This window comes from Pyrus communis, chromosome 4, assembly GCF_963583255.1.
Source record: "Pyrus communis chromosome 4, drPyrComm1.1, whole genome shotgun sequence".
NCBI lineage: Eukaryota > Viridiplantae > Streptophyta > Magnoliopsida > Rosales > Rosaceae > Pyrus > Pyrus communis.
Window position 1 is genome coordinate 15,477,382 of NC_084806.1, and position 16,929 is coordinate 15,494,310.

The 16,929-nt window shown below is 34.3% G+C and overlaps 1 pseudogene; it reads right to left on the reverse strand.

The window, feature by feature from the left end:
- Window positions 1–13,889: 13,889 nt before the first annotated feature.
- Window positions 13,890–14,628, reverse strand: LOC137732762 (thaumatin-like protein 1b; annotated as a pseudogene).
- Between the last annotated feature and the right edge of the window lie 2,301 nt (window positions 14,629–16,929).

Consider the following 16,929-nt stretch of genomic DNA (forward strand, 5'->3'; position numbering starts at 1 on the left):
GGGATAAGTTTTTCTTTGAGAGTTTTATTAGGTCTTTTGGGTTGGGCCACTACAACTGGTATTGGGCTACTTTCTGGGCTTAAAATGTTCTTTTTTTCAAGATAAGACCCTTTTCTCTATACAAAATGTCATCCAATTATTTCTGTACTGCATGCGGTCAAATAGTCACAAAATATAATCATCCCAAAATATAATCGTCCATACCAAAAAAAATTCTCGAACTTCACTTATATATGGTACTTTGTAAACTTAACCTACTTTTTTCTTGGTTAAGAAGAAAATAGAGTTAAATTCAATTTTAGAGTGAATAACGACATGTATACTTAACATAAATATAATAAGGAGGGAATGAGAGAACCTAAAGGGAAGTTAGTCCTAAATACTAGAAGAAAAAAAAGTGAACTGATTCCCATTCTTATATTTTAGTAAATGTGAAGAATTTAAGAATTAAAATAATTTTCATTTTCATTTCTTGAAAGTAAACATGCCTAAGAGCATTGAAATATATAAATGACTTTGAGAATTTAAGTAAACTTGGCATCCAAATCTTTTGATTCTCAATCTAAAGTCATCATCCCACATTAACAAATTATGTACTAATTCGTAATTGGAATTGAAGAAACTGAGAAAAACTAGTGAATTAAGGAAAATTGAAATTTACGACCAATCAGAACAAGTCATCAACAATATATTAATGCTCAATATTCTTTTTTTTTTTTTTTTTGTGGTTTCACACATGAAACTAATTGTATTTTTGCCACTTAGAACACCTAATTCTATCAAGGACAAAATGTTATCACATAGTCAGAGGGTGGCGTTGTCGTAGAGGGGAGTGGCAGAGAGCTTGGCGATGTAGAATGCCTATTTCTTAGGCGTAGCCCCAATTCATAGAAAACTCACCCAAAATGCATCGTTTTGGTAGTTAAAGAGCGTTTAGGTTTTTGTTCCTCCAACAATCATAAACTGTTATCTCACAGTGAGCTTCTCTCTCCTTCCCCTCTCTCTAAAAATGTGGCCTTTATAGCCTCTGCAACTTCGCCGACTCCTGCTCAGTTACCTCTCCACCTTCTTCATCGTCATCGTCTTCCCAAACACTCCAAACCCACATTCCATTTCTCCCCCAAAATCCCACCTATTTCCGCCATTCCCGACTTGCCATAGTCACCGGAACAAGCTCCCACTGTCTGTCTCTACCCTATTTCTTTCTCATAAAACCTTTCTTTTCCTCCACCCCACCGACCCAAGATCCAGATCAGTCCGAATTAGCTCAGTCTCTCTCATCTAAGCTCCTACAGGATTCTAGCTCCGACCCCCTCTCCGTAACCCAACGCCTCCAATTGAGCTTCTCCCACATCACCCCGACAGCTCCCCTGGTCCTTAACATACTCAAATCAGTCCCCCGAGGCCAGCCGTACGGTTTTAGGGTTTAACCAGTGGTTTAAGCCCAGCACGGGCTTGGCTTAGAGAAAAGGAAGAAGAGAAAGTTCGGAGAAATGGAAGAAAATAAAGGAGGAATGGATGAAAAATTAAAAAATTTAACAATAGGGTGCAAATTGACTAATTATGAGAGTTGAGGGGGAAAATTGGTCAAAATTAAAGTTGAGGGGGAAATTGGCCACTCCTTACAAGTTCATGAGGTAAATTGATGAATACCTTTATCAAAATAATACATCTCTTATATAACTACGATCATGAATTTCTTTATTTTTAAATTATGCTAATGCCAACACAAATTAAAGATCAACTTGAATATAAATTACAGACAAAAAATATATAAAAATAAACAAGAGTGTGCAAAAAAAAAAAAAAAAAAAAAAAAAAAAAAAAAAAAAAAAAAAAAAAGAGTCTACAAAAATCATATCTCAAAAATATAAACAAGTCCTAAATTGTATACACGAATTTCCTTATAACAGAATCCATACAAAGCCTTTTATGGCCATTATATTATCATTTAAAATCAATAAATAGATTTATAAAAATAAATAAAGGCCGGTAGAAATAGAAAATGAGTGTCTGCAAATCATTTCTCCAAAACCATCATCGCCTTACCAAATATCAAATAGATGAAAAGGACAACATAAACAAATCCCAACCAAGAAAAGGAAAAATTGATTAAGCAGGAATTGATATATATATGCATATGTATAGTTCTTGATAGAAATCAGGTAATTCACAGGATCGGAAACTGATGTCGCTTAGACTATCGATCACAGTATGATGTGAAAGATATGAACAAAGAGTGAATATTGAATTGAATTGAATGAATCTGACAGAAAGAGATTTGACAAATTTATAGAGATGGAAGTAACCTTTCTGGAGGAGTTTAACTAACGGGGGAAGTTATAACTTTTTACGTTGAAATATAACTGTTCATATCCTTTTAGAATTAATTAATTATATTATTTTCTTTATTAATTAATTAACTTATTTCACTACAATAATATGTATATTAGTACACCAATGTTATGGTGTACCTTCACATATGATTACACATATTGTGAAAACCATGTTATCATAATCATATTCCAACATCCCCCACTTGATTATGATATAATAAATGGTTTCCTATTTTGATATGTTTCTTAAGAGTATTACTCATAAACAAATTGAATGTAACATCAGATATGTGGCTTCTTTACCTGGTGCGCACCATTCCACTTTATCTGATAACATTTTACTCTTTAATAAAATGGCATCATATTCAAGTAACTTGGAAAAATAATCCATACTTGGTTACAAATGATGACTTAGTCCTGCACTATACGCCACAGTGTTATATGAATTATTTCTTGAAGCTTATCACGGATTTTACTTTCAAGATGATTTATTATAACATGGTTACCTCGCTAGTGCCCTCTATCTTTAACCGACCAAGTAATAAAGAACCAGATAGAGTCGCATCTAATTGTCCATATTTCAGGCATCCCTAAAACTATACAACGATGCCCGCTGCACATCTCACAATACAACACATCTAGATGTTTTGCAAACCCATTGTAGTCACATGCTCTCTGAATTTTTCTAGAGACAATCCCTTGGTCATCGGATTGGCCACCATCTCTTCGGAGGGTATGTAGTCGACCTTTACCTCTCCTTTCTCCATTATATCTTGTATATAGTGATATTTAATATCAATGCGATTTCCTTTGGAACTATTTGCTCCACTTTTATCAGAAAGATGGCGAACTTATTATCACAAAACACATTGACATGCTCCTTAGGTATACCTATATTTAAATTATCGATAAATCATTTAGCCCATACTGCAGTACTTACCGCTGTGTTACAAGATATATATTCTGCTTCCATAGTAGGCTTTGCAACATAACCTTGTTTTTTACTTAACCAAGAAACAACCGTTCCACCAAACAAGACAATGTTACCACTTGTTGACTTATTGTCATCCAAGTCACCTGCGAAATTTGCATCACAATAACAAACTAAATCCAGATCATTTAATCCGAAACAAAGTTTCATACCTTGGGTGCCTTTTAGATATCTAATAATTCTCTTTATTGTCATCCAATGTTCCTTTCTGAGGTTGGATTGATATCTATTTACCAATCCAACTGCATGACATATGTCAGGTCTTGTGCTAGTCATAGCATACATTAAATTTCCAACTACTTGGGCATACGGAACATTTTGCATATCAATGATGTCTTGCTTCTGTACCGGGACATATATTTTTAGAAAGCATCATTCCTTTACAAATAGGTGTACTAACTGGCTTGCAATCTTGCATAATAAATCTTTTAAATATTTTATCCAGATAATTTTGTTGATCCAAATATAGCGTTTTGGCATCTCTATCCCTAGTAATTTTAATTCCTAGAACATAAAATGCTTCTCCAATATCTTTCATTTCAAATTTGGATCCCAGATATGACTTAGTCTTTTCAATCATATCTATAAAGTTACCTGTAAGCAAGATGTAATCTACATATAGTGACAACATATAGAAATTATCTTGGCACCTCCAAGAGTAAACACAATGATCCAATGGATTTATTTTGTAGCCCATTTCCATAATGGCTTGGTGGAACTTTAAATACCATTGTCTTAATTTATAGACTTTGTTTTCATGTCCTTTGACATGATATCCTTCGGGTCAAATCATATAGATGTCTTCCTTCAAATCTCCATTCAAGAATGTTGTTTTGACATCTAACTGATGAAGTTCTAAATCCATTCTAGGAACAATTGCCATAAGAATACGAATGGATGTAAACTTCGCAACTAGAGAGTAAGTGTCCACAAAATCTATACAGGGTTTCTGAGTATAACCCTTAGCTACAAGTCGAGCCTTAAACTTATCCAGGGTACCATCTGATTTGTATTTCTTACAAAATACCCACTTACAACCAATGGGCTTTCTTCCATTAGGTAAATCAACCAATTTCCAAACTTCATTTTTCTTTATGGAATCTAGTTCTTCATTCATTGCTTGTTGCCATTGTTTAGACTCAAAACTATCCATTGCTTCTTTATAATTCCTTGGATCTGGATCTCCACTAAATGACCTACCTCTTCAAGATTGAAAACAAAATGATCTTTCAATCTTCTAGATGGTTCCTTTTTTCTTTTACTCTCACTGATTTAATCAGTTCTCCCACTATTTATATCTTCCATGATAATATCATGATCATCATCCATGTGTGTGTCATGATCGACATTGTTATGGTCACCCATGTTTACGTCTCCCACTTGATCATTGTCAATGTCATGATCATGAGACAAGTCTAAATCAAGATAGAATGTAGAGGTAAGTGATGAGTAGATTTTATATTATATATTTAACCCTATTCTTAGTATATTTTGGTTAATATTTTGGAAGAATTTTGATACTTTAAGTTGTATTTTTGATATAGGACTTTCGACTTCCTCTGGAGCAAAACATGACCAAATAGACGAATTTTGGAGTAATTCCAGTTGGAGGACGTTCGTGAGTCACTTGACTTGATCGTATCAAAATATCAGATTTTTCTACCAAGCGATAATTTTCTGGCAATAGAATAAATGAGCAGTGCAAGATGCTATAAAGTGTCATTTTTGGGCTTGAATTGCGTTTTTGAAGTCCAAGATGACCTCGGATGAGTTTGTGGCCCTTTGGAGATGTGTTCAGAACGTCCCGATCTTCAAAACAAGCTATTATGGGCCGGATTTGGAGGAGATTTGAGGTTAAAACATGGCTGGACAGTTTTTGTGCAGATTCTCCTAACTTAATTAAGGCTTTATTTTCTAAGTTATTTTATTATTATTTAGTTTCCTAGTTGGAATAAGAGACCTATGTCTTAAGGTTTGTGCGAGGGTTTAGCAAATATATTGCTTTGCCATTCTTAGTCTTTTCTACGCTTTCTTTTATGCAACTTTGGAGACAGAGAATAATTCCTAGGGTTCTTGGAGATTTTCTACTTTAAGGTGTTTTCATTCCTTTTCTTCTTAATAATATTTTCTTTGATTTTTATTATGAGTATGTATAACTAATTCCTTTGCTAGGGTTAGGTCATGAACCTTAGCATGAATATGTAATTTTATTAATTTTCTTATTAATGGATGCATGCTTGTTTTGAATTATTAATCACCGCGATTAAAATTATCTATATATTTTAATGATTGATCACCATTAGGATATTTTGACAAATAATTTGATGCAATTTCTGTTGTAACATCATCCTGAAATTGAGGAGGGCTTCTTGTGATTAGTAATTGTAAGTTCACTTAAGGCGAACATCACGCTTTTAAGGGTTGCATGGTTTTTCAAAAGGTTTTCACAAAGCTTAATGAGTCTTACATGTTTATATTTGATCTGAACATCACAGACAGGTTGCATGTTAGATATACATTTTTGCTTGAACATCACGAGGAAAATATGTATTAGGAAAATCTAACCTTCAAAGCATGTATGTAGAAATTCATAAGTAATTGGTAAAATTGCATAGGATTGTTAAGGGGATGGTGGAACCCTAGGCTTTTACAAATTGATTTTCTTTAAATTGTAATTAAATTCATTATTATTCTTCTTATGTGATACTATTTTGTTGTTGTGTATAAGGGATAGTATAATTATGCCTTATACCATTCTCTTTGCAGAAACATCAAAGGCTTCAAATTCTCCACCTCTATCACTATTAAGGTATTTATGGATCTTCCTAATTGGTTCTCTACTTTTGCCTTAAACTCTTTAAATTTGTCTAAGGCTTCTTTTTTATGTTGCAAGAAGTAGACATGTCCATAACGGGAAAAATCATCGATGAAAGTCACAAAATATTTCATTCCCCTATGGGTTTTAGTTCTCATTGGTCCACATAAATCTGTATGCACTATCTCAAGTAAATTTGTAGAAGTCCAATGCTGAGAAAATGATTTTCTAGTCATTTTCCCTTTAATACATGATTCACATGTATCAAAAACATGTGCATTTATTTGAGGCAATATTTCATTTTTACTCATGTGTATCATTTTATTTTTATTTATGTGACCTAAACGTAAATGCCATAAATATGACAAATTTTGAAAAGTAGAGACAAAGGCATACTCGGAAGAAATACTTTTATTAATACAAACTGAGTACATATCATCAACTCTTATTCCCCTTACATAAATATAACTCTTTTTCTCAATAGTGACAGCACCATTCATGAATCTTGTTCAAAACCTTTCCTTTCTAGGACAGAGACAGAGTCAAGATTCCTCCTTATATTTGGTACAAGCAAAACATTTTTATGCACAATGGTATATTTACTATTGTTGATCTTGCAATCTCCTTCACCTAAAACATCGACATAAGTATTGTTACCCATGTAGAGGCGATGTTCTCCTAGTGCTTTCTCATTGAAATTGATGAAGCAACTTTTGTCCTTGCATACATGACGAGTTGCTCCTGAGTCTATCCACCATTGTTCTTGATCTTCATCAATGAGTGCTTCGGAGACAGTCAAAATCAATTCTTTGGGATTTTTGTTGTTCTTGCATTGTTTTGGGCACTTATACCTATAATGACCAATCTCTCCACAATTGTAACATGAACTCTCCTTTCCTTTAAACTTGTTCTACTTGCGGTGTCCAAACTTTTTGAAGTTTGGGCACTTGTTACTACTATGTGGCTTGTGCATGTGTTGCTTGTTTTTTTAGAGAATCTTCCGCTATGAGGAGGTTGGCTCTGCCTTGTCCATTTTCCTTTTTCCTATAATTTTTACGGACTTCTTCAATAGCCAACATTGCAAGCTTTGTGTTCATCATTAATTTAACTTGACCATAAGTCATGGAAGTAACTACATTTTCCCAAGAATTTGGGAGGCTACCAAGAAGACCACTAACTTGCATTTTATCAGAAACTGGATGGCCAACATTGGCTAAGTCTTTTGCCATTACTTCCATTTTAGTAATATGATCGACCATAGAATCAGTTTCCTCCATTTTTTGTCCCATTGTATTTCTCAAGCAATAACTGAATGTACGTTTGAGATTTAGGGCCGTACTTCTTTTCAAGTACATCCATGATTTCTTTGGCCGAATCATATTCGTTATAGAGAGGTATTAATTTATCTTCCATGTAATTGAGGATTGTGGCCTTAGCCAACTCATTATCTTCCACCCATTTATTATAAGGAAAACTAATGAAAATGGCTTGAAAACTTTGAATTTTAACGATAAAGGCAAAATAAAGGGTAAAGTGAATAGTACCAGTTTTGACTTTTTAGTGTAAAAATGTGGTTTTTCATTAAAGTGAACAATACCGCGGGCTTTTCGTTAAAACTCCCTTTATTATAAACTCGAAAGGGCCCAAGGGGTCTCTCTTCCTTGATAGTATGCAAAGTCTTGTTATGGGTTAAAAGATAAGTGATCACCATATTCGATAATTAACATTATTCAACCTCTCCATTTTAAGAACTTCGGATTTGAAAGATTTAGTTGCCATAGCTCAGAAAATTACAAAACAAATACAATACTTAATACAAACTTAAATACAAATACACATACTACTAGTTTACTTTTAATTGTTATAAACCACAAATACTAACTACTAGTGTACTGTTAATTATTAAAAGCCACAAATACTAAATGTTCTTAATAAATTAAAGACAAAATAACAAAATAAAATGAAAATGGAGACTTATTTATTTTTAGGAGCAGATACCACAGGCACTCACATATGCTTTGTCCAATCAGTGAAAGACGAGTACTTGTTCAGGCGATCACGTCGATAAAAGGCTTGTGGATTTCTTGCTTGTCTACTTAGCCAGGTGTGATCAACTCTTTCTCTATTTTCGTGCACAAAAGTAGCATCTTCTCATCTAGTGGATTCTCTTTCAATTCTTAGCGGCCTTGGTCCCCTTAAATTTCTTGCAGTTGAATTTCTCTTTGTGTCAAATTAGAATATATAAAACCGTAATGAGTATTATATTGATCCAAATGATTTAGCACTCTAACTCTTGGATTCCTAAAATTAAATCTTTGCTTCCACTTTTGATCTTTGTGACTGTTATTCAAAGTATTCTACAAATCAACCTTATGAGTAAAATTATTAGAGTAAACAAGATTAATAAAACCTGAGTTTGAATTGAAAGGAGCTACTAATGTTATAGGAAAAGGTTGCAGGTGGCCTTTCGAATTTGGCCTACTTGAAGATGACCCCACCTCAAAGGACCTGCGAATTGGACTTTTTGATATACAACACTCTTTATTATTGTCTTCTGGTCCTTCACGTGCACTATCACAGTGCTCATAATTAAAAGAAAATCTCTTATTTCTTTGAACCAAAGAATGCTGAATAATGGAGAAGTTCCTTTCTTGACTTTGAGTTTGTGATGGACACCACTTCGCCTTTTCACATACACTATCAAATTGTTTCCCACGTGAAGACTCCCCAAAAGCAAGTTCTCTTTTGAATCACTGTCAAATTGTTCAGAACCACAAAATTCCTTGTATTTTATTTGTTTCCCACGTGAAGCCTCTCCAAAAGCAAGTTCTCCTTTTGTATTTTCAAAATGATTCACTTCTTCATCTTTATTTTCGAAGTAGTTCTTCTGGAAAAAAACAGGTGCCTCTCTCTGCTGTCTGTGGAAAAACTTCGTTCTGCAACCCGGTGGATAATCTCGAACAGCAGAGACAATTTTTCTTGGAGGATAACGGTGTTGTCAGCGTGGTTTATTACCACGAGAGCACGAGACCACGGCTGGAGGACGTGACCACAGTGGGAGAACACGACCACGCTATTCAATATTATGAGTCGATGGGGTGCCGTGACGAGTCCACAGTGGAAGGCGAGACCACGGAAAACAACTGGGCAAATTGTTTTGATTCATGAAAAACCTGGCTCTGATGCCAATGATAGCAATCGGGTAATTTACAGGATTGGAAACTGATGTCGCTTAGACTATCGATCATAATACGATGTGAAGACAGAGAATGAATATTGAATTAAATTGAATGAATGTGACAGAAAGAGATTTGACGAAAATATAGAGATGGAAGTAACCTTTCTGGATGAGTTGTATTCTTGAGAGGAAGTTATATTATTTTCTTTATTAATTAATTAACTTATGTAACTACAATTATATGTATATTAGTACACCAATATTATGGTGTACCTTCATATATGATTACATATATTATGAAAATCATGTTATCATAATCATATTCCAACATTTCTTTCCTAAGAGGAAGACGGTGACCAATAGAAGAGAGAACAAGGCTTGAGATCTCATGGTTGAATGCTTTGATTGCTGCTTAATTTCCGATGAATTGGAATGTAGCGAGTGATTACAAACCCAAGAGGTGTGGTGGTATATATAAAGCTAATTGGCTGTAAAGATTAAAGAGAAAGAACAAGAAAAAATGGAAAGTGCATGAGCTGCTTAGCCATAATAAATTGATACATGCCGTTGGTAATATCGTCTCCAATTAAATTATTAAATTAGTCGGATTCATCATTCACGTACTCACATAAAAAAAAAAAAAATGGTGATTCACTAATTAAATTTCTTGATTTGTTTTATTTTAATTAAATCTTTAACTTTGTGGTAATTACAACTAAGTGGGCTCTGGCAGGGATTATGACCAAAGTTATCCCAATATAAAGTTCTAATGCAAAAAAGAATCTTACCACAAAAAAAAAAAAAAAAATGAAAAGAACAATTAATCTTGGTTATAAAAATAAATAAGGAAAATGGAACCATTGACCTAGGAGGATGAATTGAGGAAAGTCAAATTTACATAAAATTCTTTGATCACAAAAAACTGATAGTTTTTTTTTTTAGAGATGTTTAAGTTTCATAGTCTGCTAGTAATGTTAATTTCAATTGAAATTTATATTTAACTTCCATTGAAATTTATGTTCGCGTATCACAAACAAGTAACTTACGTGTTGCACATTTTTGAGCCAAAAAAACAATGAAGTCGGCTTAGGCCTAATGGACCGAGGTCGAATAAGCTTTCAATGTTTAATGTTGGCCTAATTTATCCGTTTAATGTTGTTTAAGTTTCATTAACTTTCTGGAGTAGTCCTAGGCTCGAGATTGTATTGTTATCTGTTTATTTGGTATTGTGACATATTTTATTAAATATTCTCGAAATTAAGATATATTTACTCAATTAAATTTGAAAGGACAAAGTAGATTAGAAACTAAACAGTACTGCTTGTGAATTAGCAACACATCAAGTTGAAAGATCACGATCTTGATGCATGGATTATCAATTTCTTTCAAAAGCAATGGACCCATTAACCCATTGATTAAGCAACCAGTCTTAAAATGATAAATCAACAATTGGGATTATGGGATGAGGGTCCTAGTGATTTGAAATTAAGAAGGACACGCAGCTAATTAATCACGGAATTGCGGCTTTTGTTTTGCTTTCTGATGCTAATTGATGGCTTGCTTGCAGTTTAGTTTAACTAATTTTAATTTTAATCATTTACACAACTTAGACAATCATTTAAAGATCACAATTTAATTGAAATGCGTCAACTTAATTGAAATGCAACAACTTAAAATATTAAGGACTACAATAATTAATAATGATCTTCATCCGTAAGAGTATAGTCAGATGTTGAAAACAACTCCCGTCAGACCATAATTTCTCTCTTTTTTCCCTTAAAAATGTGTCTTACTCATTGGAGTCATACTCGTGTACTAGCCATGTTCTTCTCATCCATCTCTTTTGTGTTTATTTTGCCCGTTTTTCGTGTCTTTGCTTCTTTTCTTCCAAGGTAATGACATTTTATTCAGCTATTAATCGCAATGAGGCTACCATTTCCTCTCAAAAGGCTAACTCCTCATTTTCCTACCTTTTTTCCTAGCCTTGTTTCGTCTCATAGCCCTAGGCATCGAAAATTAACTTGGATACTGATTTTCTTCAATGACAAGAGGTCTTAATCCCCAACTACATTAGCGGAAACATTTCCAAGCACTGGCGTATGACCAAATGTTCTTGAGGTGGATCTTGAAATATCACCCATCCTTTACAATTTCCTAACAATCATGATAAGTAAAAGGATTTTTTTTTTTTTTTCAGGTCGTCCATATACAATAGCTCTGCTTGGCGTTGCCAAAAAAATATAATTACAAAAATTAAAGGAGTAATTTATGAAATTAAGTTAAATGTAATTAATTATTTAAAAGAACTTGTGAAAACAATTACTTCGTCGTACTAGCATGTCTCCTTTCAGCCTTTGTCAAGGCTTGATTTCATTTGTTCAACCTCGGTTAAAGTTTTTTTTCCAATGGGAAAAACAATTCACCTGGTTTCTTGGGTTTGACGGAGAGGTGCCTTCATAAAACTCATAGTATTTTTTGGACGTACTAGTCCAAAGGCCTTCACTTGATTGACAAATACCCTTGACATTATCTTTAGAGACCTATCTATAGGCCTTGCAAAGAGCTTCATTTTCTTTTGCGGTCAAACTTTGGTTAAAGATGTAGCCATTTGAAAAAAATAATGAAAAGTGAAAATTTATACTATTGGAAGAGGTAAGAGAGGTGTGTATATGAAAAGAATGTTTTGAGGTGAATAGAATGTAAAAAAATAGAATAAAATGAGGTAAAATAGTATGTAAAGGTGAAAAGAATATGAGAGATTGATGGTGTAAAAATGGGACAGGTATTTTGTATGAAAAAAATTAGTTTTATTTATTTTTTATTTTAAATTTCGTTTGCCATGACGTTAGCACGCTGGTTTACCCATCTTTACCATTGGATGCCTTCAAATCCAACCATTGGATTTTTACCACTACTAAAGTTTGGCAGCTGGACCCATGAAACGGGCTGGAAGGGTGGCTGAAGTTAGCCAGCCCGATGGCCTTTTTGCTATTAATTGGCTTGTGAGCTCTGCAGATTTCTAGCCGAGACCTTCATTGGAGTTTTGATTTTTTGACAAATCATGTCATTTTTTTGGATTTAACTTTTAGTTTTTTTTTATTGAAGATGATCTTAAAAATAAAATAAGAAGACCAAAAAGAAATTTAAATAGAAGATTTTAGCTTTTTTTTCCAATTTTTTTTCCCTTTCCTCCCTTTCTATTTAAACGATTACGGTTTAACCACATTAATATCTTATATTGATTTTTTATAGAGAAAATAAAACAAAAAATAATATGGGAGAGGAGAGAAGGGAAAATGATGTGAATAGGAGGAGAAGAGGATCCTACTCCTAACCGTACACACAAAATAGCCATTCCAATTTCAACAAAAAAATAGACATAAAAATTAGTCATTCCAATTCCCTTAAAAAATCTCATTTAACACTCCTCACAATATATTTTTCTTTTTTAATATAAAAAATTTGAAGTGTAAGATAATATTTTTGAAATGCTAATAATAATTTTTTTTTTCAGAAAATAATTAAAAAAAGAAAGAAGAGGACGAGATTCTTCCGTTCGTCCGCCGTCACGTCCATCCCCACCATCCCCCGACCCATCCCTTCACCTCTCTCTCTCTCTCTCTCTCTCTCTCCCTTTTTAATTTCTTCTGCGCCAGAAAAATAAAGAAGAGGATGAGATTCTTCCGTTCGTCCACCGTCACGTCCATCCCCACCATCCCCCGACCCATCCCTTCACCCCTCTCTCTCTCTCTCTCTCTCTCTCCCTTTTTTATTTCTTCTGCGCCAGAAAAAGAAAGAAGAGGATGAGATTCTTCCGTTCCGTCCACCGCCACGTCCATCCCCCCGACCCATCCCCTCCATCCCTCACCTCTCTCTCTCTCTCTCTCTCTCTCTCTCTCTCTCTTCCCTTTTTATTTATTCTGCACTAGAAAAAGAACACAAAGGATGCCGGCGACCCCAGTGATAGATCTGAGTTGGAGTTTCCTAGGTTCTATGTAGAAGTAAGAGTGAGAGAGAAGAGGTGGAAATAAAAAAGGAGAAAGTCAAAGAGAGAGAAGGGACGGATGAAGCTAGTAAAATCGCCAGCCGGCGATGGAGGTGGGTGCACTGGGTGGTTGATTGGTGTCGTAATATTGAGGGTAGTAGTGAGTTTTTGATTATTTTTTTTTAAATTTTTTTTTGAGGTTATTTTGAAACAGCTGTCATTTTTTAAAATTTAAAAGAATAAAAATATAAAGGTGTTAAGTGATTATTGGTGGAACTCCATGTCAACATATGTGCCATGTACTTAGAAAAGTTTCTCATAATTTAGAGGAGAAAAGTTATCACACATTGAAACCAGTGCCGGTACTAAAGCTTTTTGAGACCCTGGCGACACTGAAAGTATACCTTAACATAACTTTACATAAAATAATTATTTGTTTTAGTATTCGTAGGTATGTATATTATTTTTCAGTAAGTTCAATAGAGAAAAATTAGACGAGATTAGGTCATCAACAATATATTAATGCTTAACTTTTTTTTTTTTTCGCACATGAAATTAATTATATATTTTTGCCACTAAGGACACTTAATTCTATCAAGGACAAAATGTTACCACATAGTCAGGTCCACCAGTACATGTAAAAATGCTAGTTTTATCATCATAAGCATAACTATAAGCCTGTGGGCACTGGCTCTTGAAGATCTTTGAATACGCGGTCGGAGGGCACGTCGTAGGACTCCCATAAGCACCTGTGCAACAATACTGCGGTTGGTTGAAAGCCAAACATGCACTTTTGCAAGCAATCACACTCCCATCTGATCCTTTCACACCCAATTCATCAGGGCAAACAGCGTTCACATCAGCCGGGCAGCTCGTCGCACTACATCCACGGGACCCTCCCTGTGGGGCTACTCCAATAGGCACGTTGAAGCCATCGACGAGGCTGACATCGTAGAAATCTTGTCCTCCACCTGGAGCAAGTGTCAACTCTATCAATGATGCTGGTGGGATTGCACCAGCACCGTTGCATGCGACTTGGCCAGATGCACAGTCTGCAGTTTCACAAACAAACTTTCCTGATGCGTTTGTAGAGCAACGAGTTCTGCCCCAGAAGCGACCGGACCATGGTGAAGGGACATCCAACGATGAGGAGGCACCAGATGCTAGCTCAAATCCGGTGGAAGATAATTGTGCACCACTCCCGGTCAGGGTTCCTGGCCAAACTGTATAGGGGCACTTGTTTTGGAATGTGAATTTGGCAGCATTAGCACCTGCATGTCATGCAACACAAAAGGAAAACAAAAGAACGAACATAAAAATCATCTTAAAAACATCAAACTTCCGTTCTTTCAAATCTGAATTTCATCACATTAAATTAATATATCTCATATCAATACGATCCTGAATTTCTTTATATTATGCTAATACCAACACAAATTAGATCCCAACTCGAATATGAATTACAGACAAGAAATATATAAAAATAAACAAGAGTGTGACACACACAAAAAAAAACAAAAGTCTACAAAAACCATATCTAAAAATTATAAACAGATCCTAATTTTTTAACACGAATTTCCTTATAAAATAATCTGTACAAAGCTTTTTATGGCCGATATATTATCATTTAAATCAATAAATAAATTTATAAAAATAAATAAAGGTGTACAGAAGTAAAAAATGAGCGTCGTGAAATCATTTCTCCAAAACCAGCATTACTTTTCCAAATATCAAATAGATGACAAGGACAACAAAAATAAATCCCAACCAAGAAAAGGAAAAATTGATTAAGAAAGAATTGATATACTCTATGATATATATGGCTGTAAATATATATAGTTCTCGCCTGAGAGGAAGATAGTGGCAAATAGAAGAGAGAGCAAAGCTTGAGATCTCATGGTTGAATACTCTGATTGCGGCTTAATTTGGATCTAATTTTTCCAATGAATTGGAATGGAGTGATTATAAACCCAAGAGGAGTGGTGGTATATATACAAGCTAATTGGCATTAAAGATTAAAGAGAAAGAACAAGAAAATGGAAAGTGCATGGGCTAGCCCGGCATGCTCATCCATAATAAGTTGATACAAGCCATTGGATATCGTCTCCATTTAAATCATTAAATTAATCGGATTCATCATTTATTTACACAAAACAAAAGGAAAAATGAGGTGGATTTAGTAATTAAATTTGTTGATTTGTTTTGTTGTAATTAAATCCTTAACTTTGTGGTAGTTACAACTAAGTGGGCTCCGGCAGGGATTAGAACCAAATTCACACCAATATAAAGTTCAAAACCAAAAATGAAAAGAACATTAATCTTGGTTGTAAAGATAAGGAAAATGGAACCATTATAGACCAAGGGAGATGAATTGATGAAAGTCAAATTTTCATATTCTTTTAGTAAAGTTACACTTACCACTTATTTGTATCATCTCTAATAAAGGTAGAGCTCGTAAAATGCATATGGGTCTCATCTCTATTAGAGAGACGTCACAAATAGGTGGTAAAAGTAGCATTTTTGTTTTTTTTTTTTGTCAAAAAATTTACGTACTTTAAACAATACAATTATCTAGACACGCAAAATTATTGGATTTGTACAAATATTTAAGTTTCATATTCTGCTAGTAATGTTAATTTCAATTGATATTCACATTTAAGAAGAAAGTATAAAATGAATGCCTAATTGTTTGGACCCAATATTGCATCATCGGTCTGTGCAGTTGAGGCCGTTGAATAAACAAAGTTCGGGGCAATTGGATGGTGAAGTATTAAGGTGATTTCCAATTATTTCATATTACCATGGTTAACATTTAGGCTTGAAATACAAGCTTGCACCGATGATAGATAACTTGAGTTGAAAGGCCATAATTCAACCAGTAATAATTCCTTAGGCCAATTGGCTCTAAACCTAACAAAGCACCAATTCAACCGAGTCCCTTTAGTAGTATGACTATTAAAAGATTGAGTTCATGCTTGGCTCGATCGAGTCTTAAGTGAATTAAACATGCTATCCATCAAGATAAATTCTGATAAAATTCGAATTATTATAAGGATCCGAATTTATATTTGACCAGATGAGGATGAATCAAGTTCATAAATGGACTAGGTATAGAATCCAAGTTCATAACAAAGAGGTCGAGACTGGATATAGATTGAGTTTTGGCTAAAGAAGGGATTAAAGGGATAAAGAGGGAATATTTGGGTAAATGCCGAGTAGGCATAGTCCTATCATGACTCAACTTGGCAAACCTGTTTATCACGAAGTCTACTTTATAAATAGAAGAGGTTATGCAACGTGAAAGCCCCCTTTAACTCAGCAAACAACTCAAAAGGATTTATGCGAAAACTCTCTCTCTACGAAAAACTTTTCTCACAACCTTGAGAAAAAACACTAATTACTCTAATACTCTCGTCAACACATTTTTAGTTTGGACAATTAAACAATATTGTGTTGAAAACTAGCTATGTGGAGCAAAAAATAATCTCAAAAATCCAAAAGATGACATATGGACTTTTTATCAAGAAAGACAAGATTGCCCTCATTAAATAGGTAGGGCACACTAATATTCCCACGCGCAACTCAACATCCCTGGAGGTTTAAATAGCTGACCCAGCTTCCCTG